The sequence below is a fragment of the Telopea speciosissima genome, chromosome 11, assembly GCF_018873765.1.
Source record: "Telopea speciosissima isolate NSW1024214 ecotype Mountain lineage chromosome 11, Tspe_v1, whole genome shotgun sequence".
Classification (NCBI taxonomy): domain Eukaryota; kingdom Viridiplantae; phylum Streptophyta; class Magnoliopsida; order Proteales; family Proteaceae; genus Telopea; species Telopea speciosissima.
This window is the reverse complement of record NC_057926.1, coordinates 7,640,698-7,667,051: the sequence shown is the minus strand read 5'-3', so window position 1 is coordinate 7,667,051 and position 26,354 is coordinate 7,640,698. Positions and strand designations below refer to the sequence as shown.

The window sequence follows — 26,354 nt, the reverse complement described above, 5'->3', positions numbered from 1 at the left end:
CCGTTTACATTCCTAATTGAAACCGATATCTCAATCCTTGGGTATGGCTATCAAATCCTGGCCCTAATTGTTGAAACTGGTTTGAATATAATATGAACTGGACTGATCCTTATTGGATCGGCTTTGGATTGGGGTATTGCACACTTGAAACCAAATTGACTTAAACTGAAACCAAAACTGAAACTGGATGAAAAATCGAACTGCATTGAAACAAAAACTGATATAATAGGATACTAGCCCGAAACTCATTAAAAATGTATTAAAAGAATGTTGAAAAGTTGTGTAGCATTCTTTGTTTGGATGTGATTTTTTATGTTACTGGGGGTTGAATGGTATTCATGCACTAAGGCATTGGTTTGTGTCTAAGTGCAGGAACCATGCTAATCATACGATTGGTTAACATTCTTTTTCCATATTATATATATGTCAAATCAAACTTAAATCGAATTGAAACTGAAACCAACTTGATAACAAACTAATACGAGAAACCGATAAGAACTTGAAACCAAAAAGAACTGAAACTGAAATTGAAGGTTGGTAATTGGTAGGGGTGTAAATGAATAGCTGAAATCTATTTCTGTATCCGTGCTTGTATTTGTTTAGCACCATCCGAATCTGTCCGAAAGTTAAACGGATGCAGATGCGGATACGGATAGGCTATAGCTATCCGAAAAGCTATATTTACATATAAACGGATAAAATATTTGATCCGTATCCGTGTTTGTATCCGTTTAGCACTATCTGAATCCGTCCGAAAGCTAATCGGATGCAGATGCGGATATAACACTATCTGAGCCGAATCCGATCCGTTTACATCCCTTGTTATTGGTTTGGTTTTGGATCCACAATTATCATGTCGAAACTGATTCAGCCTGAACTGAAACTGGCCAGAACCTATCGATTGACACCCTTACTTGGAGGTTATAAAACTAGCCAGAATGAATATGGGCTAATGGGTACGAGTGGGCCTAGATTGGGCTGGGCTTACCTTGTCCCAGTATTCTATATCCATAGCCATAATAGGACAATGACTTGAAACCTTTTCTTTTACCAAAAATAGAATTGTCACAGGCGAGATGTTATCAACACTGATTTGAATACTTGTGATACGGCTATTCTTACATGGATTTGGTAAATTTCCTTCCCAATTATTACAACAATTATAAATAGGATTTGAGTGTTATCAATATGTTGACTTTGTAGAATTATGGTTTTGTACAAAGAATTTATATTGACTTAAGTCAAATAAAAATTGACTTAAGCATGAATATATATATATTTTTTTTTGTTACCAAAAAAAAATGTTAATTTTTTTTTTGGGGGAGGGATTTAATGTTTAATTTGATACCTGATATATAATCTAATATTTGAATTTATAAACAATATAAAACATAGAATCATCTGCTCCATTTATAGTTTCAATCAGTATCTTTCATTCATGAGTATTGAGACTTAGTGATGGTTGTGGTCAGGGGTGCAAGTTTGGTCTTGACGATCTTAGTTTGCCTTGAGCCCGAATATGGCCTGGGTTGAGATAACCTGGTTCTAAGAACGGGTCAGGGTTAGAAATTTTCGGCCTTGAATCAAGGTCAGACCGGGTCAGGATTGAGGTCTCGGGTTGAGCCTGGCACGGCCCCTTATGCTCATTTTAGAGAGAGCCAAAATTCTTTCCTTATACTTGGTGTTGGATCCTTCAACAAACTATAGCTTTTAGAAGCTAAAATTCTGATCAGGGTCTGCTATAGCTTTTAGAAGCCAAACTGAGCGTAGGGAGCCTTACTTATCTAAAATTTTTGTAGCTAAAGACAATGCAAAGGATGTACATGGATTGTAAAAACTATTAGTGAAGCTCCATGTACTCAATTATACAGGCAACCCTCAAACATTGTTATGTGAAACCACACATCATCAAGCTTTTAGCTTACTATGTACCCTTTCTTTAGCAGTTGTCTTACAAGCCATGTTGAGGTCGTTTGCCCTAAAAAATATGAGGTTTCATTGCAATGGGGGTGGTGTTTCTGACTACAAATGGTCGATTCTGATCGTGGTTGTGTCCCAATTTCTAACCATTTTAGTGTGGACTTCTTCTATCATCTATAGATGGATTTCTTTAATCGGCCACACTCACGAGGAAGATGTTCGTGCACATCAACATTATTACAGTCCAGAACTTGAATTAGAATATCTGAAGTTGAACACCTTAATTATCTTTTAGGTTCCTTAACAAAAACTTCTAGTGTCTTTCTAGTTGTCAAAGACTCTGTCATGGATGTGCTTATACACACTCAAATAGTGTTGTATACATGTTGCAGTCTCTTCATTGGGCGTAATGGGAGAATCCCAGCCATTAGTTCAGAACTAAGATCATCTCTCCTGCATTCAAGAAATGCTCATTGAAGAAATCCGAGGAATCCGAGTTAAAGCTACACCATGTCCTTGGGTTTCTTGGCTATGCTAGTCAAGCTATAGAAAAAAAATTTCGTCATAATTTTGAAGACTTGTTTTTTTCTTCTTTATTTGGTGAGTCATTGACTAAGAAGCATGTGAATTTGATTGCAATTGAATTTTCAATCATTTGCAAATTCATTCTGGAGCAAAATTATGAATCAATGAAGGATCTATTTGATTTCTTAGAGATGTGTTTTGTTAAGATACTTTGTTTTAACCTCTCTAGTCTCTCACTAGCCATATTGAAAGAGATCAATGGAGATGATCCATTTGAAATAGATGAAAGAAGATTGAGAAAAGCCATCAAGTTCTTTTGTGAACTTGAGTTGTTAGGGGACACAATCGATGGTCATGGCCAACGAAATTTGTCCCTGAAAGTTAAGCAAATGATGTCTGCTCTCTTGTTCAAGCCGAGCCTTCAAGTTTTTTTTTTTCCATTATCTTCCTTTGTTGCTGCTGCTGATGATGCTTATGCTACGGATGATACAATTAGAGAAAATTAGGCTTGTATTTTTCCTTTCGGGAAAGCAATCGTGCAGCTGACTTTCTGGCTAATTACACCTGTTCCACTCTGACTAATTCTGCTTTCCTGCAGGGAAAAATCTTCCTATTAATATTAGGATTATTTTACGTGAAGACAAAACTAGTCTTCCAGTGTTTAGATTGTAAAGTCATTTGGGGTTGGGCGTGTTTTTTGGTGTGAGCTTATGTGCTTTTGGGTTGGGGTAAGGTGGGTTATGTCCCTCCTTGTAATCTTTAGCCTTTTTAATCAATAAAATCTCAGAGGCCATCCTGGGTCCCAGGTAATATTCGAGTTTTTTTTTATAAAAAAAAACAAAGAAAGAGATTGTTTGAATGACAATATCAGTGTTTCTTTTGTGTTCTCAATTTCTAGTTGATGGGCATAGTTTGTCATTCCTGAATATTGTGTTTTATGTATTAATCAAGGTTTCTAGCTATTAACTTCTTTATTAGTGCTTACTTGTAAACAAGTTTTTGTTTTCCTTTGTTCTTCTCAATTCTATACTATTCTTGTCAATATACAACAATAACTAGTGTTTTAGAAGATGTTGGATAAGGCAACCTAACTACGGTCAGACCATTTGAACCATCAATCATTTTCCTAAAAGACCTGATGGTTGGATATGAATCTCCATAATTGGATCTGTTGGTTGGTTTTTCGGCCTTCTTATTGAATGTGGTTGAAACACGCTACAATTTTTGCTGTTTTTTTAGTATTTGTTATTTTTTTTTCATGGGATTGTCTTATCGACACCTTTTGTGGTGTCAAAATAATTTATAACCTTACTTTTTTAGCCTCATAGTGTAACAAACCTTTCCATTCTATGAGGGTGTATACTATCATTTCACATGTATAGTTGAAAATCCTACAAGACATTGGTTCTTTATAGTTGGATCTCGTCCATTGTTTGTTTTCACTGGAAAGTGTTTATAAGCTTTCTGTTACTCTAATATGCCAACATATATTGACGACTTACTAATCTATTAACAAAATATAAAAAATTAGCATAACATGTCACTTGCAATATGTATTAAGTCAATATAAAGAACCAAAAACTCCATTGCAGATTTAAAAAAGCTCGTAAACAACAGAGCAGTTGAGATTAAGAAAACAAATTAAGCTTCTTTCTATTAGAAAAACAACGCCTAGAATGGCGATGTTGCAGAAGAAAAACAAAGAGAAGACAATCACACAAGACAAGATTTTACGTGGTTCACCCCCAAATAGGAAGACTACACATACGGCCAAGTGATAGAATGATTTCACTACTTCTCTGAAGCAAAAATACAAACACTCAATATGTCTGCCCCTCTTAAAGAGATAAGAACATTTTATAAGAAAACCCTAAACTAGAAAGTGCAAAACTGCCCCTTGAAGCCCAAGAGACTCACCTGGTCTGGTTCAAACTTGAACCAAACATATGTCAAAATTGCTAACCTATGCACTTTTAGGCCATTCGATCTGGCACGTTTCGAAGGCGAAACGGCCCGCCAAAAAATCACCACAACACTTTTTAAACTGAAATCAGGCTTCACCAATAACACTTTACTAGTTCCCATTATAGACTTTGGGAAAGACCAAATCAAATGGCTTTAACTCTTCAAATTGCGAGAAGCAAAAGATTGAACAAGAGAAATTCACAAGGATAAATATGTGTACTATCGAAGATGGAAGAGGGATTGATGAATTCTCAATAAGTGGCAGACATGAAAATCCCCTCCAGTGTTATATATAGTTAAATTTACCACCAAAAAAAAAAGTTATATATAGTTAATTTGTGGAAAATTATATGATTTGTTTGGAAAGAATAGAATTGTATTGATTAATTAGATTTCAGAGTGTGAATCATTTTGTTAGCCTGTAATGTTTTTTAAGTAGGAATTTCAACTATTAGTGCATGAAAATGAAGAAAAGATTATTGATACAATTAGCCAACAACCCCACAACACAATGCCTTTTCTGTGAGACTACAGAGCTTATGCATTGCCGGGTTCTACCATGCCCTGTTGGAGTTCTTTTTTTAACTTTAGGACAACCTTGAAGTGCATAAGATGCTTTTTCACTTCCATACCCATTAAAAAAACAAGACCCCTTCCATACTCATAAAATGATTTATGGTACCATAACTTCTTAGCTCATGCAAGGGGATTTTTTTCCTCTAAGGTTCCCTCACCCATACGGTTGTGAGGTTCTCTTTAGGGATGTTCGACATATGTCAGAGAGAAATCCAATGGCAGACTTTTCAAATATAGTTTACGATGGTAGTTTCCAATGAACGTGTGACTCTCTCTCTCCTCTCTCCACTCTTTCCTCAAAACCACTCTCTTCTCTCTCCTCTCTCCACGTTTGCAGTTTCTCAATGAAACTGCAACTCTCGCGTCTCCTCTCTCACGTTTCACTCTTTAACAGTCCTGCTAAACCTAGTTTACCTACGTATGACTGTAAACTATACTATGTTATGTGTGATCTATATATTCTCATAAATAAAAACTGTTTCTCTCTAACTATTAACTAGTCTATCAATCTCAAGATGCCATCAGCACATTGGATTCCAGTCAGAGTAATCTTGAGTGACAAAACAACACCACATGAGGAGAGCATCATCCAATCAAGTCGTAGTCTTCTCCTTGCCGATAAGGATTAAAGACTCCTGGCATTTCCATTTTTCCCACAAGGTGGTCAATTCTTGGATTCAATAGCAGACTATCATAGAAAGATATGTGGCCCAAACTCCCTTGAGATTTTGAGCTACCATCAGACGGAAACATAGAATCATCCTTGTTGGGCTGTGGATCAAAGGCATGAAGCTCAGAGCTGTTACGGTTTAGGGTTTAAGCACAAGGTTGCTTATAGCATTACACCCTGGGTATCTAGTTTGGAATATCCAGACTGTTGCCTCCAGCTAGTATTTATAGAAAAACTAGGGTTTAGGTCAGATGGGCTAATTACTAGATGGCGCCTCACAGCCTGAGTATTAATACAAGTAGGATTATATTAGAACATATAAAGGGATATTACATAAATACCCTTACAATCTCCTTCTATGTTCTACATATATCCACCACACATGTATAGAAACCATTGTTCAATCAGTAATTGAATCAATATAAATTGAATATCAATAATCCAATAAATCAAATAAGTAAACTTCAAGAAATAAAACTAGGGTTTTAGATCAAAACTAAACCCAACAATAAATCCGAAGTTCCACATGCAAGTGGCTAAACCAAAAGAAATAATCAAAAGGAAAAGTCCTTGCAATCCATGAGACTTTACTCATCAAGTAAGTCACCCTCATCGAGATCCAGATTCAATCGGTCTCCTCCATCTTTGCCATTCTCTGTAATTTGTTAATTATGAATATCATAAGATTATATGAATTCAATCATTTGTACAATAGTATCTAGTTCAACAATAAGAACTTAGTACATTCCATATATGGCTAAAGGTAAATAAAATAAAAATAAGCATCATCATCAAGTTTCTTTACAAGAACTCGATCCTATATAGTCTCTATCACAAGGACCATACCATGTTTCCATTTGGAATACAGTGTTCGTCATATCATTCATAGATTTATGTTGTATCATCAAATCTGAAATGGTACACCATACTATGAAAGATATGTCATCAAATTTGAAATGACATAAAGGCTAGCACAATATCATTGAAACATATCAGACATTTTCCATATTCCTTTGTGGAATAACAAAGTCAGAAAACTTCACATGAAAATTTGTTACACCATCAAATTTGGAATGGTTTCAAAAATCCCCATACTTAGCAACCTAATTAAGTTATCTGAAACATGTAAACTATCCCGAATGCTTACCAAGGCTAGATGAGATTCTAATAATTCAAAATAATACTGGATTAGGTTAAGACCTGACTAAATGGTCTTTAACCCCATCTCCCCCGTAGTTTTGAATGTTCGATCTTTGTTCAATCCATTTGTAAGGATATCTGCCATATTATCCTTCGATCTCACATCAATCAAAGTGATAATCCCTTGTTCTATTCGATAATTCAACATGGCCTGTTTCAGCCTGATGTGTCTCCTCTTATCATTAAAGAGTGAGTTATTCACAATCGTCTTTGTTGCTTGATTATCACAGAATATAGATATAGAGTTTAACTTAAAACTCCTCAATGGAATATCCATGATCAGATCCTTTATCCACTCTGCTTCATCTCCTACAGAAGCTAGAGCATAAAGTTTCGATTCCATAGATGATAGAGAAATACCAGTCTATCTCTTGGATTTTCATGCTACAGCTGCTCCTCCTAGTATAAATACATAACCACTAGTGGATCTGCTGTCTCCCAAATTTGAGCACCAAGATGCATCAGAATATCCTTCCAAAGTTAGAGGATGTCCAATATAACATAGAGCATAACCAAGAGTACCCTTAAGGTATCTCATCAGCCTCGTCAGGGCATCCCAATGCTCTTTTTCAGGATTACTAGTGAAACGACTCAGCATGCCTACCGTAAAGGCTATGTCTGGCCTAGTGCAACTCATTGCATACATGAGACTACCAATCAGTTTAGAATATTCTAACTGATTCACGGTATCGCCAGTGTTAGGTTTCAACCGTTTTTTATAGTCATAGGGTGTCTCAATCGATTTACAATCACTGTATCCACTGACTAAGGGTGATCCCTTGCTCATCGAAGCTTACTCTCATTCCAAGAATGGTGTCTACCACACCAAGATCTTTCATGTCAAATTCTTTGGACAAGGTTTCTTTAATGTCTCTCACTATAGAGAGATCAGAACCTAGAATCAACATGTCGTCTACATACAAGCAAATAATCGCGACCTTGTTTGACTCAGATAAAAAATAAAGGCACTTATCCGAGTTGCTGGTTTGAAAACCAAGGCTCTTTATTGTCTTGTCAAACTTTTCACGCCATAATTTAGGTGTTTGTTTAAGACCATAGAGAGATTTGTTTAATTTATAAACTCTTTTTTCAGAACCTTCAATGACAAACCCTTCAGGTTGGTTCATATAGAATTCTTCTGTTAGGTCTCCATTAAGGAAAGCTGTTTTTACATCCATTTGATGCACAATATAGTGCTCAATAGATGCTATGGCAAGAAGAATCTTTATCATTGTCAAATGGCAGACTGGGGAGTAGATGTCAAAGTAATCTATCCCTCTCACCTGGGAATAGCCCTTAGCTACTAACTATGCTTTATACTTGGTTATAGACCCATCCGGATTAAGTTTCTTCTTCAATACCCACTTACACCCTATTGTCTTGGCCCCTCTAGGCAGATCAACAAGGTGTCAGGTCTCATTCTGCATTACAGAGCTCATTTCCCCATCAATGGCTTCTTTTCATAGCAGTGAGTCCCTAGATTTCATCGCTTTCTTATAGGTGGATGGATCGGTCTTTAGACAAAATCCTCACCAAAGTTCTTGGACACTCTATCTCTACTAGATACTCTTCTAGGTTCTGATTCAGGTAGCATTGTGGGAGTAGTGTCAGAAATAATTGGTTCAGATTCTAAAGGTGATTCTGTAACCATTTCAGTCAGACCAGGCAAGGTCAGGCCTTTATCTCTGAGGAATTTATCTTCAAAGAATATAGCATCCCTAGATTCTATCACCACATTGGTTGATAGATCCAAAAACCTGTCTACAGCACTGTCTTCTGCACAACCTAGATACACACAAGTGTTTGTTCTAGTTCCCACCTTAGGTTTCCTAGGATCTTGTATCCTAACATAAGCTATGTAGCCCCAAACCTTAAGAGTGTCATATCTACAGGGATGGTGATGCCATAGTTCATAAGGTGTAGAAGTCCGTTTTAAATGTGGTAGTCTATTTAGAATGTGATTTGCAGTCAACACTACTTCTCCCCAATAACAAGAGGGCATGCCAGCTGTCAATAACATTGAGTTTAACATCTCTGTTAACGTTCTATTCTTTCTTTCGGCTATGTCATTTGATTGAAGTGATTCAGGAGCAGTAGTTTCAAGGATTATGCCTGCAGAGGCACAGAATTTCTTGAACTTTGTCAATTTGTATTCTCCTCCCCTATCACTTCTAAATCTTTTAATTTTCAAATTTAACTGATTTTTTATTCTATTCTTGAAATTTTTAAAACTTTCAAATGCTTCATCTTTAGATTTTAACAGGTATAAATGACAATATCTAGAAAAATCGCCTATAAATGTTATCACCTTTCGACCTCTTCTAGTTGTGTAGCTTTTAAAGTCACAAATGTCAGAATGTATAAGTTCAAGAAGTTGAGTGCTCCTAGAAATCGATCTGAAAGGTTTTCTAGTTATTTTGGTTTGAGCACACACTTCACATCTGTTAAATCTAATTGAAGTGTCTAATGGTAAATTATGAGTTTTAGCTAGTTTGAGCATTTTCCTATAGTTCACATGTCTTAAGCTACAATGTAGTATTTTGGGATCAAGTGAAATATGGTTAACCTAGTTTATTGTCTCATTAGCTAAACTCAACCTAAACATACCATTCAAATTATAAACACATCCAAAATAAAAAGAGTTAACAGACAGTGTTACTCTACCACTACTAAAAGTAATAGATATGCCAGCATCAAGTAAAATTTCAATTGAAATTAAATTCTTTTCAAAATCAGGAAAGACTTTAACATTTTTCAAAGTTAATATTTTACTTGATGAAAGAATCAGGTTCGCTGTCCCTTGTTGAATTACTTCCACGACGTCTCCATTTGCAACAGTGACAGTCTCTACTACTTGAGCAACATCAGTTAGCAGGTTCTTACTATTGCAAACATGACAAGTTGCTCCAGAGTCTAACCACCAATCTGAAGATATACTGGTCAACCCCTTACCCTTGCCAACCATTGTAACAAAGTTAGTAGGCTCAGTCTTGTCCACCATCATGTGAACTTCCTTCTGTGGTGTGTCAGTGTTTCCTTTCTTAGGACCTCTACACTCAGATGCATAGTGACCCCACTTTCCACAGTTGCGGCACTTGCCCTTCCTTTTAAAATTAATTTTTTTGGACGCCAACTGTTGGGGTTCTTTTTTAGGTGGCTTGGATTGCTTAGGATTTTTCTTGGATTGTGAAACTAAATTGGCAGATGCTTGTTGTTGTTTCACCATCTGCAAGTTGTTCCTGGCTCTGTTCTCTTCTTCGATTCTAATGAACCGTTTGAGATCATCCAGCCCCACTTGTATTTTCTTCCTATGCATCTCAGTTTTAAAGGAATGCCAGGTAGAGGGCAACTTAAAAATAATTGCACCAACTAAGAATGCATTAACAACAGGAATATTTTCTTAGTTCAATTTTGTTCTCAAGTTCTCAAAGTCTGTTACTTGAGGAAGTATTTCCTTGTCTTCTTGAAACTTGAAATCCATAAACTTGTCAACCAAGTGAGTTTTTGATAGGTCCTCCTTTTTGAATTGGGCTTCTAGGTTTTTCCAAATCTCTTTTGCAGTCTCATGTTTACTATAGGTCTCTGCTAACCTATCTGACAGGCAGTTCAATAGGTAGTCTTTGCAAAAGTCCTCATCACTTATCCATTGGGCTTCAGTTAGGTCCATACAATCAGAAAAAATATTTACTACAGTGTAGAAAATATTGAGGTACTTCAATCTAAACTGAGTCCTCCTTTTCTAAGAACTGAACTCAGAGCCACTAAAGCTTTCCAATTTGACCATCTCAATTGGAACAGCGTGTTTCTCCATTGTTAAGTGAATTGTTTATATGCCTAAGTAAAAATTCAAATAAAAATAAATACTTTAAGAAATAATCACACCTGAGATGGAGAACCCTGGATTTAGACAGCGGAGGAAAGGATGACGGCAGTACAGTGGCGTCGACACTCGCAACGTACACGCTAATGCAGGTTGTTGGTGCGGATGTTGGCTGCTCACGAATAGTATCCAAATCCAAAAAGCTAAAGCCTTTTTTTTTTTTTCAAAAACAATCAAAACTTTGCTTTCTACCAACAGACTCTGATTTGTCTTTTTTTTTTTTTTTTTTTTTTTTAATAGCAACCAAATCAGCATTCTAAAGATGAAGAGAAAATGATAAAAATCCTTTTCAATTCAAAAGGGCAATCAATGCTGTAAGAGTAATCAATGCTTTTAAATTTGCTTTTTTTTTTTTTTTTTAAATGCCTAATCAAAGCAATCGATTATCTTTCCTCTTTGTGCAACGAAACCTGCAGATGACAGAAGCCGATTGCCAAAGCCGAGATAAAGCCGAACGCTAAAGCTGATCAAGAGAAATCAATGCTTGCTCCCTTCAAGTTCTATTTTTGAAGACGATTACGCCAACGAAAATAACAGAATCGAAGTCGATCTTTTAAAGGAAAAACTTGCAATCGTGACGTACGATCTCCAAAGCCGAATCAAGAATCGATCTTCCAAGCGAAAGCGATCTCCAAAACAGAATTGTAAATCTGAAAATCTGAAAATCCAAAGCCAATCTTGATCGCAAAGAAACGAAAATTCTAATGCTTTAAGATTGTTAGGGTTTAGGGTTTAAGCACAAGGTTACTTAAAGCATTACACCCTGTGTATCTAGTTTGGAATACCCAGACTATTGCCTCCAACTAGTATTTATAGAAAAACTAGGGTTTAGGTCAGATGGGCTAATTACTAGATTGCCCCTCACAGCCTGAGTATTAATACAAGTAGGATTGTATTAGAACATATGAAGGGATATGACATAAATACCCTTACAAGAGCTTATCTTAGCACTTTGGCAGGATGTATCCTCAGCCCTTGGATTTGGGTTCTCATGTGAATGGATGTCCTCAGGTTTTGCTTTCTTTTCCTTTGGAGACTCGATCAAAGATGCGTTCGAGAATTTGCAATTGCAGTGGAGAGAGGAGAGAGAAGAGAGTGGTTTTGAGGATAGAGTGGAGAGAGGAGAGAGAAGAGAGTGGTTTTGAGGAAAGAGTGGAGAGAGGAGAGAGAGAGTCACACGTTCATTGGAAACCACCAACGTAAACTATATTTGAAAAGCCAGCCGTTGGATTTCTCTCTGACACGTGTCGAACATCCCTAAAGAGAACCTCACAACCGTATGGGTGAGGAACCTTAGAGGAAAAAAATCCCATCCAAGGTTTGGTGAATTCACGAATCACCCCCCTCCCCCCCAAAAAAAGGCTCTGTGAAATTACGATCTTGCTCATGATTAGATCAGTATTTACGATTTGAGCAGGCTAATGGATAATGGTAGCTAGTGCATAGAATGGAAAAAGTAACTGTTTTTTTGGGTAAAGAAGAAATTTTTTTGAAGAGTTCTCACCTCATGAGGGAGGGTAGCATTATTACAACTATCATATAAAAGTGCTTGGGAGATAAGAGGGGGGGGGGGGGGGAGGATAGGTTCTAATATACAAAATACAAGAATTAGGCTCCGTTTGTTTAGGCGTAAAATTTTACGCGCCAAATTTTACTTCGCAAATGTAAAATTTTACATGTTAAAAAATTTTATAATGTTTGGATCCATCAAAAAACCTTGGAACACTTTTCAACATTTAAAATTTTACATCTATTTTTTTTTTTTTTAAAGTGAAAATTTTCAAGTAAAATTTTTTAGGTTTTACATCGAAATAAATGAAGCCGAAGGGAACTCACATCTTCACTAACCATGAAAGAATCTGGATTTATATAGTTTTTTGTTTGATGTACTATTTTTTTCATTAGCCATATCACACTCAAAAGTATGAAAAATACCAATACATAAACATGAACACAACTGATTTTTTGTGTCTTTTTAGTTTTTATCTCATTTTTGTTTGCCCATAGATAAAATAGGTTTTTTTGGGGGACTAGTATCATCTGTTATGTATGTCTCGAATTCTTGGACCCGTTTCGAAGAATGACCCGCTCCGACAGTTTTGGTGGCAACCCGAATGGAACTTTTTCTGAGATCTGTGATGGTAGCAGAGGGCCTATCCCGGAGCCCATCATTGATCTCGTTGGGGGTGCAGGGGTGCGGTATGGTTCGACCCGACCCGGTGGATCGACCTGGATCCGATGGAGGAGTATTTATGTTCTTTACCCGCTTTATTGTAATAAGAGAGGAGATCTTTGGGGTTTTCGTTCTAGGGTTTCTGAGAGAGCAGCAGCAGTGATTTGGGTGTTCTTGAGAGTTTCCATTGTAATTTTTCTCCGTCTTACATAGTGAATCATCTTCGTCTTCGCCCATGGATGTAGCACACCATACTGGTGTGTGAACCACGTTATATCTCTGTGTTCTTTTGCTTGATTCTTGTTTCTTTTCATGATTTTGTTGGTGTTTGCTATAACATCATCCCATAGATGCTTGGAGCAATGATTACTTTATTTTGAAGAGTAAATGAATCTCCAACTAAAGAGCGAGACGTCCATGGCTTCTCATTTGTATTACCATGGGATTAAGAGAGTAGAAAGTTTTTTTTTTTTTTTTTTTATCTTGGAGAATTAAAAAAGAAGTTTGGGGTAGAAGAGTTTGAGTAAATATATGTTAGCTAGGGCATCTTCTTACCAAAAAAAAAAAAATTAGATGTGAATTCACATTGTATTAACTTGCGACCAAGTGGTCACGGTTTAGATCTGGAAACAGCCTCTTTCAGAAAGCAGGGGTGAGATTGTGTACATTATGACCCTCACTAAACCTTGCAATGGCGGGAGCCTCGTGCACTGAGTACGTCTTTTTTTCACATTGTCTTAACCAAGTATAGGGGAGTGATAGAAATTTCCCCCTAAAAAATTTCATCCTCTAATCATTATATTTTTCATTTTTTTTGGTTGAAAAAATATTTTTCACTTTGAAGATGAATGTTAAAATCGGATTTACTAAAATGGGAAAAAATATCAGTTCATGGCCGTTGCTTAACTTATCTTGAGAGGCCAAATATCTAGAGTCATATGACACTTCTATTAATGCTAATATTTTATGGACATGATGTCCACATCCTCATTTAAAAATCTAAATATTACAGCTTAATCGAATTTTCCATTATTCAACTTTGGCAATTTCAAGTTCTTTTTTTTTTTTGTAAAATGGCAATTTCAATTTTCAAGTTTAATCATTGAAATTGCAAGATTCTCCAAACTTGAGATATGGTTAACCCCAAGGGGTTCGCATCCAAATGTTGGTTTGACAGCCCTTCACATGGTTTAAAAGGACATACCATCAAAATAAACTTATCTAGACGACTGGTGAACATAAACCATACCATAAATCCAATGTATACTGATTTCTAAGAATCAAAAAGGGGTGTTAATTAAGTGTCACAAGCATTTGTTAACTTTATCTTTATTATTTTTTTTTCACATACATTGGTTATTTATGTCAAGTTTCAACTCAAAATAAGTAGGTGTTGTACCACTCAACGTTGGCAGACTCTATCGATCTTCCTCTCCTCTATTCAGTTGCATATCTCCCATTGTTATAGAGAGTGTAACTCTGCTGCGGATTTTTGGACAAAATTTTCTGCTAGATATCATTTCTCTGTGGGTGGGAGATTGTCTGGGATGCTAATGGTCAGCCGAGAAACAGGTTCTTGTAATTTTATGTGCAATCCTCTTGCCTTTCTTGTAGTTCTTTTGATGGCCATGCCGAAGGAAGTTCTACAAATTGGATTGGTTTCTCCCTCTCCCTTGCTGCTGATGGCCATGCCGAAGGTGGTGGGGCTTTAGGAGATCCATTTTCTGTATTTTTACTTTTTTTTATTTTGTCTTCACTTGTATATCTCCCACTTCACTTTTTATAAATAATAAAAAAAAAATCGCTGACCTTTAGCAAAAAAAAAAAAATAGGTGTTGTGCCTTAGAGATGAATTTAAGTTCACAGAGACAAGATGCCAATAGATTCTATAATTATATAATAGTATTATTGTATTTTAATCAAGCTTTAAGCTATGTTTGTTATGCATTCTAGGTTGATTTTGCATTCTCGGATGATAAAAACAACTATTTTTAAACTAACTTTTCATCACTTCTTGTTCATGAATTAGGTTGAAACTTAATTAATTACATGACTCCAACGTCCACTATCAAATGGATGCTCCTGTTCCCATGTCAGACGAACCTTTAGTATGAAGCCAAAATTCCCTGTGGCATTTAGTTTCACTAAAATAAAATCCTTCTAACTGTTGTGACTATTATGCTTCTAAGAAAATACTTCTACTTCACATTTTTTGTGTGCTAAGGAATTCATATAAGTTGAATGTTTGGGTTTTATATTTGGTATAGAATTAGCTGATTTTTTTGCCTCTATTGTTTGTTATAAATTACTGATTGTTTTATTGAATTTGGATCAACTTACGGATGCTTGGAGTAGTGAATCCTAAGTTTTTGTTTAGTTAAATGGCATTATCTCCAATTTCTTTCATCTTCCACTAAGAAATGAGATATGGGAGGAAACTAATGAAGTCTATTCTGTATTGTGAAATTGGATTTTTCACCATTAAGGGGGAGATTTAGTTGAAGTGGTTATAAACTCAGCACCAATCGTGAAAGGAGAAGAACAAGAACAAGATGGTTTATTGACCCAATTCAAACAAGTATTACTTGTGTGAGGGACAAAAATTCTCCCCCTTGGGTTTCAACGTTTGGTTTTGATGGGTTTATGGATGTGTTGTAATAGAACCTCAAATGTAAAGAAAATTTAATCTTTTTTAGAAGAAAAAAAGTTGTGATTTCGGTTAATGCAGAAACAAAAAGCTGTTCTGGGACTTCCATGAATTAGTTAATTGTGTCAAGCTCTGTAGAAACACAAAGTTGTTCTCAGACTCCATCTCAAAGGTACTCAGGAAACCCTCGTCATCTTTTGGTCCAAACCCTTGAAAGCAGGCATCATCAACCCAACCTCTTGCTACAAAGCGTAGAACCCATGAGCCCTCTCGACAAGCTTTGAACTCATCTCTGGCCCTACCGTCAATAGATCGTTGATCATGAACATGAGATGGAACTCATCGTGATGAATTCATTGGAGTTGTGGCTTTGACGACTGAGGATATCGTGCGGAAATGGCTTAGCTTCTCTTTCTTAAGCCCCAATGACCTTGGACTCAGGGTTTCAAAGAGGTTCCACGTGACTGGGAGGGTATGGTAGAGGAGAATGATGATGGCCCCATAATGAATTCCATGTGAGTGGCCCTGGAGGACCTTGGACGGTACTTGTAAAATGACACGATCCGAGATCGTTTTATTTCACCTATGGTGAAGGAGTAATTCCATCTGCATAAAGTAATTTTAAATCAACTCACAGGGTATACTAATAACCAATAAGATGGGCCTTCAAAGTATTGTGAATATCCATTTGGGCCACCCTAGGAAGCTCGATGGGCCTGGATAGGTCCATGGGTACAGCCCAAATTACGTAGACACAACCCAGATCTGTGAACCGACCCGACAGATATCTCATGGACCAGCTAACATCTATCACTTTCTAATTTACCTTTCAAATCAATTTCAAGGTAAATTTGACTTGGGAAGTAAATAGTAACACAAAATAACCTCGGATAATAGTAGGATTTCACAAATCGGCGAATCAGGATCGGGAATCACCTGATTCAGATTGCAGTTGGCGGTCACTGATCTCAATTTTTGACAAAGTTGACAAGGCAGATTTCTAAATAATAACAATAAAAAACAAAAACAGATTGTTAGAATATTTCACGAATGTGCGATTCTAGGGCTTTTTCAGACCAATTCAAGTCGATCAGAATATGCACTGCTTCTGTCACAAATTGGCAATGTGTCAAATTTTAAACTAAAATTCAATCATATGTCCAAATCCATGTTTTGGAATGCACCCTTTTAGTTAGGGATGTAAATGGATATCCGAAAATTCGAATCTGATCTGCATCCGTATTTGTTTAGGGACATTCGTATTCATCTACAGATGTTTGGAAAAAAAATCTGAATACTCTGATAAAAATCCGTCTAAAAAAAAATTCGAATACTTAATAATAAAAAATCAAGTAAATGATGATCTCAAGGGTTTTTGAAGATTTAATAGGTTCTAAAATATGAGGAAAAGAGAATAATGATCTAAAAGATATGGATTAAGAGTGAATTGTATCCGTTAGGGGGAGGAAGGTCTGGGTTACACAAGGTAGAAATGTAAACGGATGGTCGAATATCTGAATTTGATCTGTATCCGAATCCATCCAAATTCGTTTAGAGGTATCTGTATTCGGTTAGGGAATATCCGGATGCGATAACATCCGATCTGTATCCGAGCTGAAACCGATCCGTTTACATCCCGACTTTTAGTAATCCAAGTATTGTATGTAATTTTTGTCGTTTGGGATTTTTTTTAAAAACTTTATTTTGCCAAGTGAGCCCTGATAGGTTGAAACTTAACATGAGTAGAGGAAATTTGGGGCCTACTTGTTCACAATATTTAGCTTTTATCTGATTCGCCAAATGACATAACTAAGTATGCTATCCATAGATTTCATGGTGGACAGACGTACCATCTCAGAAAGGCTCTCATTGTTCATGGACCGTTGATGCATCTGATTCTTCAATCAACACCCTCTATGGTAAAACAGTAAATCTATCTCTCCCTCTTTCCTCCCAAGCCCGCCCCACCTCTCCATCCCAAGAACTTCTAGTAGTTTCTTTTCTTCTAAGTAATTCTTTCCACCTTTTTTTTTAGTCATGATACATCCAATATTCACCGGGCCAATCAACGACCGCCACGTGTCATAGACGACCCGCTCCATAGCTAAGGGGAACGAACCGGGGTCCCAGCACCACTCGGGGGCGCGGCCTCCTCACCCAGGCGCGGCCTCACCCAGGCACGGCCTCCTCACCAGGGCGCGGCCTCACCCAGGCACGGCCTCCTCACCCAGGCGCGACCTCACCCAGGCGCGGCCTCCTCACCCAGGCGCGGCCTCCTCACCAGGGAGCGGCCTCACCCAGGCCGCGGCCTCCTCACCAGGGCGCGGCCACCACTTGGGCGCGGCCTCACCTAGGCGCAGCCACACATCCAGGCGCAGCCTCACCCAGGCGCGGCCTGCACCCAGGCACAACATCGTGGGCACGTGAGGTGGGGGCCACCCATCTACGATCCGATCCCGCTAAGACTCATGTCACTACCAGGACTCTAGACCGCCGCTTAGAGGTCACGTCATCCAGACGGATTCAAGCACCAAGGACGTTATCACCACACGCGGGTATCTACCCACCAAGGATCCTGATGCCACCAGGACACTCCCTCCCACGGGAGATGGCCAATCAGGATAGAGCCCCGTTACCCAGGGCCTCTATCCACTCAACGGCACAATCGTCAATCAAACGGGGACTCTCCACACCGCCATATGCTACTATAAAAGGCAAAGGTACACAACCCCATAAGGGACATCTAATCTCATATTGAATAATCACTATTCATCTGTTTGCGCCAGGAGATCTAACTTTGGCATCGGAGAGCCCTAGGCCGGGACCACACCGGTTCTCTCTGTTGACCCCTTGGTCCACTTGCAGGTGACGGCACTCGCAGGACCGCTCGACGATTTCTTGACGCAACAAGTCAAAATAGTATCTCTCCTTTGAGAGCTAAGATGGGATTCCTTCCGTGTATTAGCATATCATCTATAGGTTAATTCTACCTTATAAAAGGATTCATGGAGTGTTTTAACTTTCATTATCAAAAGTTGTGAACTGAGAATCACTTTATAGAAAGAGCTTATTGCCTTATTAGATGATAATTTTGCAACAAGTCCATTCATGCATGTAATGACCATTGTTTAAGGAGGAGGAGTAGGGTTGCAAATGGATAACTGAAAATCTGAATTCAATCTGCATCTGTATCCGTTTAGGGACATCCGTATTCGTTTAGAGATATCTAGAAAAAAATCTGAATACTCTGATAAAAATTCGTTTGGAAAAAAAATTCAAATACTTAATAATAAAAAGTTAAGTAAATAATGATCTTGGAGATTTTGAAAATTCAACAGTAACTAGATTACGAGGAAAAGAGAATCATGATTTAAGAGATGGATTGAGAGTGAATTGTTTCCACTAGGGGGACAATGGTTCGGGTTACACAAGGTAAAGATGTAAATGGATGGTCAAACACCCGAATTCGATCCACATCTGAATTTGTTTAGAGGTATCTGTATTCGGCCAGAAAATATCCATATCCAATCACATTCGTCTCCGATCCGTTTCCAGGCCTAAGGAGGAGGAGGAGTTAAAAGAAGAAAAAAAATGAACAAAAGAGGTTGTGTGGATGGAGAACCGATATCCAATACCGATTCCTAAAACCCTACCTAGACCTGCCGGCCAATGCTAGAGTAGTAGTAGAGTTTCTTCGTAGCAATTCTTTCCTTTTTCTCGGTCAATGTAGAATCTGTCTCTTGAGGGGTTAAGGTGGACCCATATATATATATCCAAAAAAAATTAAAAAAATAAAAAGATGGGATTCCTTCCGTGTATAAGGATGTTAGCACTTTCACTCAATCTGTAGCATGGTTCTAAGTATTGATCCTTACCGGTTTTGCACCTTGTTGATTCCAATATGGTGCTGACACTATATCGGTGATACAGTATAGACAAGGGGTAAATCAATTAAAAAAATCTATTTTTAAAGGAGGATCATGGGCAAATTTGTCCAATACGATCGATCCTTGCCACTACCAATTTGAAACTGTATCCGTTTCTGAATTGACCGATACCCATTCCAATACCATGCACTAAAACCATGATCTGTACAATCATTAATTCTTCCTGATGACAAAAGAAATCATCGCCCATTAATTAACCTTTAATTTTCATAAGTTGTGAACTCAGAATATATCAATTTATAAAAACAGCTTATGAGAAAATAAAATTTTGTAACATGCATGTCCATCATTACATGATTTAAACTATTAAAAGTTTATATGTATGCCAACATCTTAGCCATTCTTGAATAACCATTGAAGAAGAAAGATGAGCAAAGGAGGTTGTGTGGATGGAGAACTGATTACAACATTATATATGCTGCACCTATTCCTTTGATTGGCGTTTACATTGCAGCCCTAGAACAATGGTATGCTTCTTCTGTATTACTATTGATTTGGTGCATGGTTTTATTAAAAAGAAGCGATTTCTACAATGTAAATTGTTCACCGGCCATGAATGCATTTACCATGACAATGCTAGCAGTATCTAGCCACAAAGATCCCACTTCATCTTACTACGCCCATGCCTAGAGTTCAAGATCAACTCTCCAAACTCACTGGCACTGCATTGTTATACGTGCACCTCACTTGGGTTTTATATGCCTTCACTTGGAACTCCTGGGCACATCCGAGCACTACGGCAACATGGCAGCACTAAGCGTGATGGTGATCGATTACTATGGTTGTATTAGCATATCTGGAATACGATAGCCATTTCAGTAATTGGATAAGTAAAATGGTCATGAAAGACATGATGAGATGGACAAATACGTATAAGAGGGACAATCCAATTCATGTCATGCATTCAATTAATATCGATCTAAATGTCATGCTTTTGCTTCTAATTATTCAGAATGTACTATACCCTCTTCTTCAGAAGATTAATTAGAAGCTATGGGGAATGATTTTTTTTAATGGAGATGAAGAAGATGACAGAAATGAATACAGAGTTTCTTGTGTATCAATGTTGGTCCTTTCAGGAATGATTGCAGAATTGATGCCATCTTCTTCCCGCAAGGAATTTCTAATGCAGAGCTTAGAGGAGTCATTTGAAATCATTTATTATGTCGACCAGAAAACCGCACTGATACTCCCAACATGTTTGATGAAACAAGATGGACATCAGCGAAATATGTGTACATGGGCGCAATGGGGGAATCCTATAATCATTGGTTCCGAACTAAGATCATCTCTCCTGCATTCAAAGACTACTCACTGAAGAAATCAGAGGAATTGGAGTTAGATCAACATGATGCCCTTCTGGTTTTTGGGGATGCTATTCAAGTTATAGAAGAAAGTATAGGCCAATGTTTCGCAGACTTGTTCATTTATTCTTTAGTTGGTGGCATGGTATGTCGTTTTCTAAAAGGGCAACATGGCTTTAATTGCAATTGAATTTTCAATCATTTGTAAATTCATAGCAGAGCAAGAATATGAATCAGTTAAGAATCTATTTGATTCCTTAGAAGCATGTTTCATAAAGATGCTCCATTTTACCCTCTACCTGGTCTTCCACTAGCCATACTGAAGGAGATCGATGGAGATGATCAAACTGAAATAGGTGAAGGAAGAGTTAGTTAGAAAAGCCTTGGAAGTTCCTTTGTCAACTTGAGTTGTTAGGGGAAGAAACATTCGAATGGTCATGGCCCTTGGCCCTAAAATTCAAGCAAATGATGTAGTTACTCTTGAGTGTCGTTCAGAAGTTGAAGCTAAAGTTTCAAATGCGGTTGATAGAAAGATTGGCTGTTAGTGATAAACCACCGTAGATGAACATACACTGAAATCATTCCCATGTAACTGCTGTAACCGTCCACGTGCTATTGTTATGCCCAGTTAGCTCTCTCTTGATTGTATAAATATATGTAAAGCTCAATTGTTAATTAATGAGAAATCACATCTTCTACATTGGCAATAGTGATGCTTCCCTCGCTTTTGCTACTTCTGATGCTGATTCTTGGGATGCAGATGATGATGACAATACAATTAGAGAAATTGGATCGATCTGATGAGATTGTTTAAAATACAATGTCAGTACTTCTTCTCTGTGCTCAGTTTCTAGTTTATTGGCAATGAGGTACATCATTCCTCAATATTGCCATTGTATTTTCATGTTTTTAATCAAGGTTTCTAACTATCATTATGTATGTGTTTATTCATCCAGTTTAACTTTTACTTGTAAACAACTTTTTGCTTCCCTATGTTCTTCTCAGTTCTATACTATTCATGTCAATGATTGATTATATGTTTATTGGTTTTCCAAATTATTCGTGAGGATGCAATTGGTTTTTCGGTGTGAAGGAAATAAGCTACGTTTTTTGTTTGGGGTTTGGCAGTGAGCTCTTTTTCATTGAGTGATTGTGAGTGACTCTGAATATTGTTATCGATTTGGGTTGGGGTAAGGTGGGAAAGTCCCTCTCCCCTCCCCCCGGCGGTTGTATTGCTTAATTCATTGATGATTTTGTTAATAAAATTTTAGGGGTTGGCTCGGTCCCAGAGAATATTCGGGTTTAAAAAGATTTTTCTGATTATGTGTTTATTGTAATGTTTTCACCATATGTGGGCTAGCATCCAGTCATTGTATGAGTATGAACTAGTGGATGGATGTTGACTGATGGACATGGTTGGATGAAGGAAGCCCTATGCGGGAGGTGGTCTCCCTAGTGGGTAAAGGCTTTAGTGTATTTCTTCTAATAAGTGTAAAGAATGATTTTATATGTGGGTTTACTTGTCACAGTTATGTCTTATTATGAGAGAGACATAAACTATATATTTTTAATTATAGGGTTGGTTTCTGCTCCCAGTCTATATACTGGTAGCAATCCCCATTACTTATTTACCCTAAAAATTGTATAGAGAAGGGATTAGACAAAATCAACGGAGGAAGAGATAATGGCTGTTGAAATTTCTTCGTCAAACGTTATGGATCCGAGTATGTTTCTTGCTCTCGTATCGAAAATTTATTCTTACACCTATCTCTCTCTTTAATTAAAAAATAAAAATTTGAACAAGGTTGGTCCCTGCTCCCTGTCTACATAATGGTAGCAATCCCCATTACTTACTTACCCTAGAAATTGTATAGAGAAGGGAGTAGACAAGATCAACAGAGGAAGAGATAACGATTGTGGAGATTTCTTCGTCAAACGCTATGGATCCGAGTATATTTCTCGCTCTCATATACATAATTTATTCTAACACCTATCTCTCTCCTCAATTAAAAAAATAAAAATTTGAATTTTTCCTTTTCTTTTCTATCCAATTCTTGCCAACCAAACGTATCCTAATACAACAATAATCATTGTTTTAAAAGACACTGGCTCAAGCAAACTGACCATGGTCAGACCATTTGAACCATCAATCATATTCATAGAAGACCTGATGGTTTGAGAATCTCCATAGTTAGATCTGGTAATTGGTTTTTTGGGACTGTTTGAGAATCTCCAATTATCCAATGCCCAATTAATCTATTTTTTGGAAAGATGGACTTCTACTAAAGTGATGGAGAAATCTACTTCTTTTTTATTTTGCACAGTTTCTTCAATTATCCCTAGCTTCAAAGTTAAGCTTGTCACCATTTCTCATAAGAACAAGGGAGAAGGGATGTCTCATCATCCAGTAAGTTATAATATAGCGCTTCTAAAATACGAATTTCTTGTCCATTTTTATTATTCTTCCCAAAATACACAACATATATATAATCTGAACTAGGGATAGAATTGCTTCAATTGTATATTATTTTGACATAAAAATTAATACTTGAGAAAGCTTGGTATATGTGGATCGTGTGTTCCAATTTTCATTAAGGGTGTGTTTGGATTGAGTGTATTCGAGTGTGGGAATTGGAATCAGGGGTGAGCATTGTAATTTTGGTTGTTTGGGTTTCCTAAAATCGTGTCACTTTAGATATCTCAAGAATTAAAATTAACATTTGTTTCACAATAAATATAAAGGAGAATGTTCTCTATGCCGTAGCGCAGGCTACACCCAAGCACATGGGCCTGCCAATCAAGGGGGAGGGTGGTCATTGCACCCACCCCCATGTGCCTGGGCGCAACCTGTGCTGCGGCACAGAGAATAGCGCCCCTAAATATAAAGTTTAGGGGAAGGGGTGGAGAAGTTGTTTTTCCTTTCCAACAAATTGAGAATATATACATGAATTTCATGGTAATTATTACAAAGTTTGTGGGATTTCTGATTGCCACTAATCTAAAAACACAAGGGAATTGTCCAGGAATCTCCATCACACAAAGAAGAAGCCAAGTGAAAAGCTTTCAATATCTCTGGCAAAAGGTAATCTTTGCAACATATAGGAATGTGGGGATCTCTCTACCTTCCTCTCCCTTTCCGGCCAAAATTCTTAGTTTTTCATTACAAATTTTTCTCAAGTTATTCAACATTCCCCACTCTTCAATTTTCAATACAATTTTGTACTGACACCTTAGTTTCTTAAATTCCTTCATGCACATCTCACCCATGCATTCTATTCTAATGCCATGTGGATTGTCAAAATTATTTGTTTTTCCCTCAATCTCTATATATCTCAGTGGTAATGGTTTTTCCATGTTGGATGAAGCATCTTCCACGTGTCAATCTCTCAGACCCGAACTGTAAAACACCACAAGATGAAGGAATCACAGAGGATTTTAATCCTTGTTTAGGTAGTTTTTTGCCCTTCTTGTATATCGTTATATGTATATTCTTGTTTGTTTAACCATGCATTGAATATCTATTGTGTATTGAAATGCACCCCTTCTTAGTAGTGAAGTACCACATTTGGTTGCATTCTTGGAATGCATTCTAGCTAGGTCGATAATGTATTCCAAAAAATCAAACAAAACGCAGTCTTAATTTCAAAAATTTCACTTAACGACTCCAAATGCTTTTGAAGTATAGTTGTATGGTCTATTCTCTTTAACCACAATTTACAGCCCTAACTACCACCACACATCATGTATTATCACTTGTAATACTTGCCTCAATCGTTACTTGTCTTCCCTGTTATTTTCTCTTAAATCTTCTTCTCTTTCTCATCTATTCTCCAGTAGTTTCTTGAATTCAAGACCCAAGGAATGCTCCTTTGTATTTTAGTTGGGTTCAGGTTAATGCTGAGGCGGGGAGCAAGTCAATTGGATCTAGACCCATATATGAGCCCATATATAGGGTGGGTTGGGTGGGTCAACACACACTCTCTCTCTCTCTCTCTCTCTCTCTCTCATTACTATTGAAGTGAAATTAAGACCACGAATTACAAATGTCTGAAAAAGCACTATTGCTATTTCGCCAGGCAATCCACATTGATGTAATGAAAGAGAAGGGCCCACGATAATGATGGAGCGACCTAAATAACCAACCCCATTTACTTAGCAGAGTCTCGCGAAATCTTCCTTCTTTGCCTCCAATTACTTCTGAATTCTAGATGGAGACACATTATTCCAAAAGGGTAATCAAAGTAAGTTTACAAATTCTGCGTGTGCCTCATAACCTGCAAAGTTACTAAATAAGGTAATTTATTCTAAGGACTTTACCACCCAACGAACGAGGGCGTGAACAATAGGTGGGACCCAGTTGGGAGGTGGGGTCCACATCCCTAATTCCTGAACCATTTTACAAGCATTTGTTTGAGGACCGAGTTTTCCTTCACCTATTATTGTTAAGGAGGAATTCCTTCTGCATAAAGGCATTTTAAAATAACTCACATGGTATTCCCGATAGGATGGGCCTTTAAAGCATTGTGAATACCCATTTCGGCCACCGTAGGAAATTTGATGGGTCTGAATAGGTCCATGGGTGCAATTTCAAGGTAAGTTTGACTTGGGAAGTAAGACAAGCTAACCTTGGGGTTTTAGCAGGGTTTCAAGAATCGGTGAATCGGGATCGGGAATCACAAATAATTATCACCTCCAATTCGCAGACACCTTCAATTCCTCTAATAGGGGGGAGTGGACCTCACTTTGGGTAGTATTTTCAGGCAAGGGGTAGGGTGGTCATTTTTACCCCCATGTGAGGAATTGGAGGGGGCAGCAAATTGAAGGAGATAACGATTCCAGGAATCACCCTATTCAGATCGGAATTGGTGGTCACTGTTCTCAATTTCTGACAAATTGATACCGTCGATTTCTAGATAAAAAACCAGAATTGTTGGAATATTTCTCAAATATGCGATTCTAGGGTTTTTTCAGACCAATTCAAGCCGATCAGAATTGGCATAGACCACTTCTGTCGCGAATTGGCAATGCGTCAAATTTTAAACTCAAATTCAATTATATACTCAAAATCCATGTACTGGAACGCCCCACCGTCTTTAGTAATCCAAGTATTGTATATTTATATGTAACTTCAATAGCACGTTTTGGATTTCTTTTCAAAACAATATTTTAATATTTACAAGCGAGCCTAAAGTCTATAAATCTGACTTCTTCTTCATGGTCTTTATGGTCATACACTTCATAAGTAAAATAAGGTCATTAGTGGGTTGATAACAAAAAATAGGGAGAAAGTTCTCTGTTGGGGAGTGTGGCCTATGCCAGCACTCCTATGAGTCTATCTCTCTCTGCCCTATTTGAAAAGACACCTCTGCCCCCATGTTTTGAGGAGGAGAGAGATTGACACATGGGAGTGCTGGCGTAAGCCATACTCAGCACTCCCGGACAGAATACTACTTCCCCAAAAATATTACCAAATATAAAAAAAGACAAGAAATATTCAAAAAGAAGGAGAAAGAGTAGTTCTATGGTCACAGATATCTGTCCGGTTCC

At 37.5% G+C, this 26,354-nt stretch overlaps 1 long non-coding RNA gene across 1 annotated transcript; it reads left to right on the top strand.

The window, feature by feature from the left end:
- The first annotated feature begins 1,757 nt into the window (after window positions 1-1,757).
- On the top strand, window positions 1,758-21,965 carry LOC122645541. Its single transcript, XR_006330472.1, has 4 exons — window positions 1,758-1,992; window positions 7,896-7,901; window positions 8,323-8,328; window positions 21,955-21,965. It is a non-coding gene; the product is annotated as an uncharacterized LOC122645541 (long non-coding RNA).
- The last annotated feature ends 4,389 nt before the right edge of the window (window positions 21,966-26,354 follow it).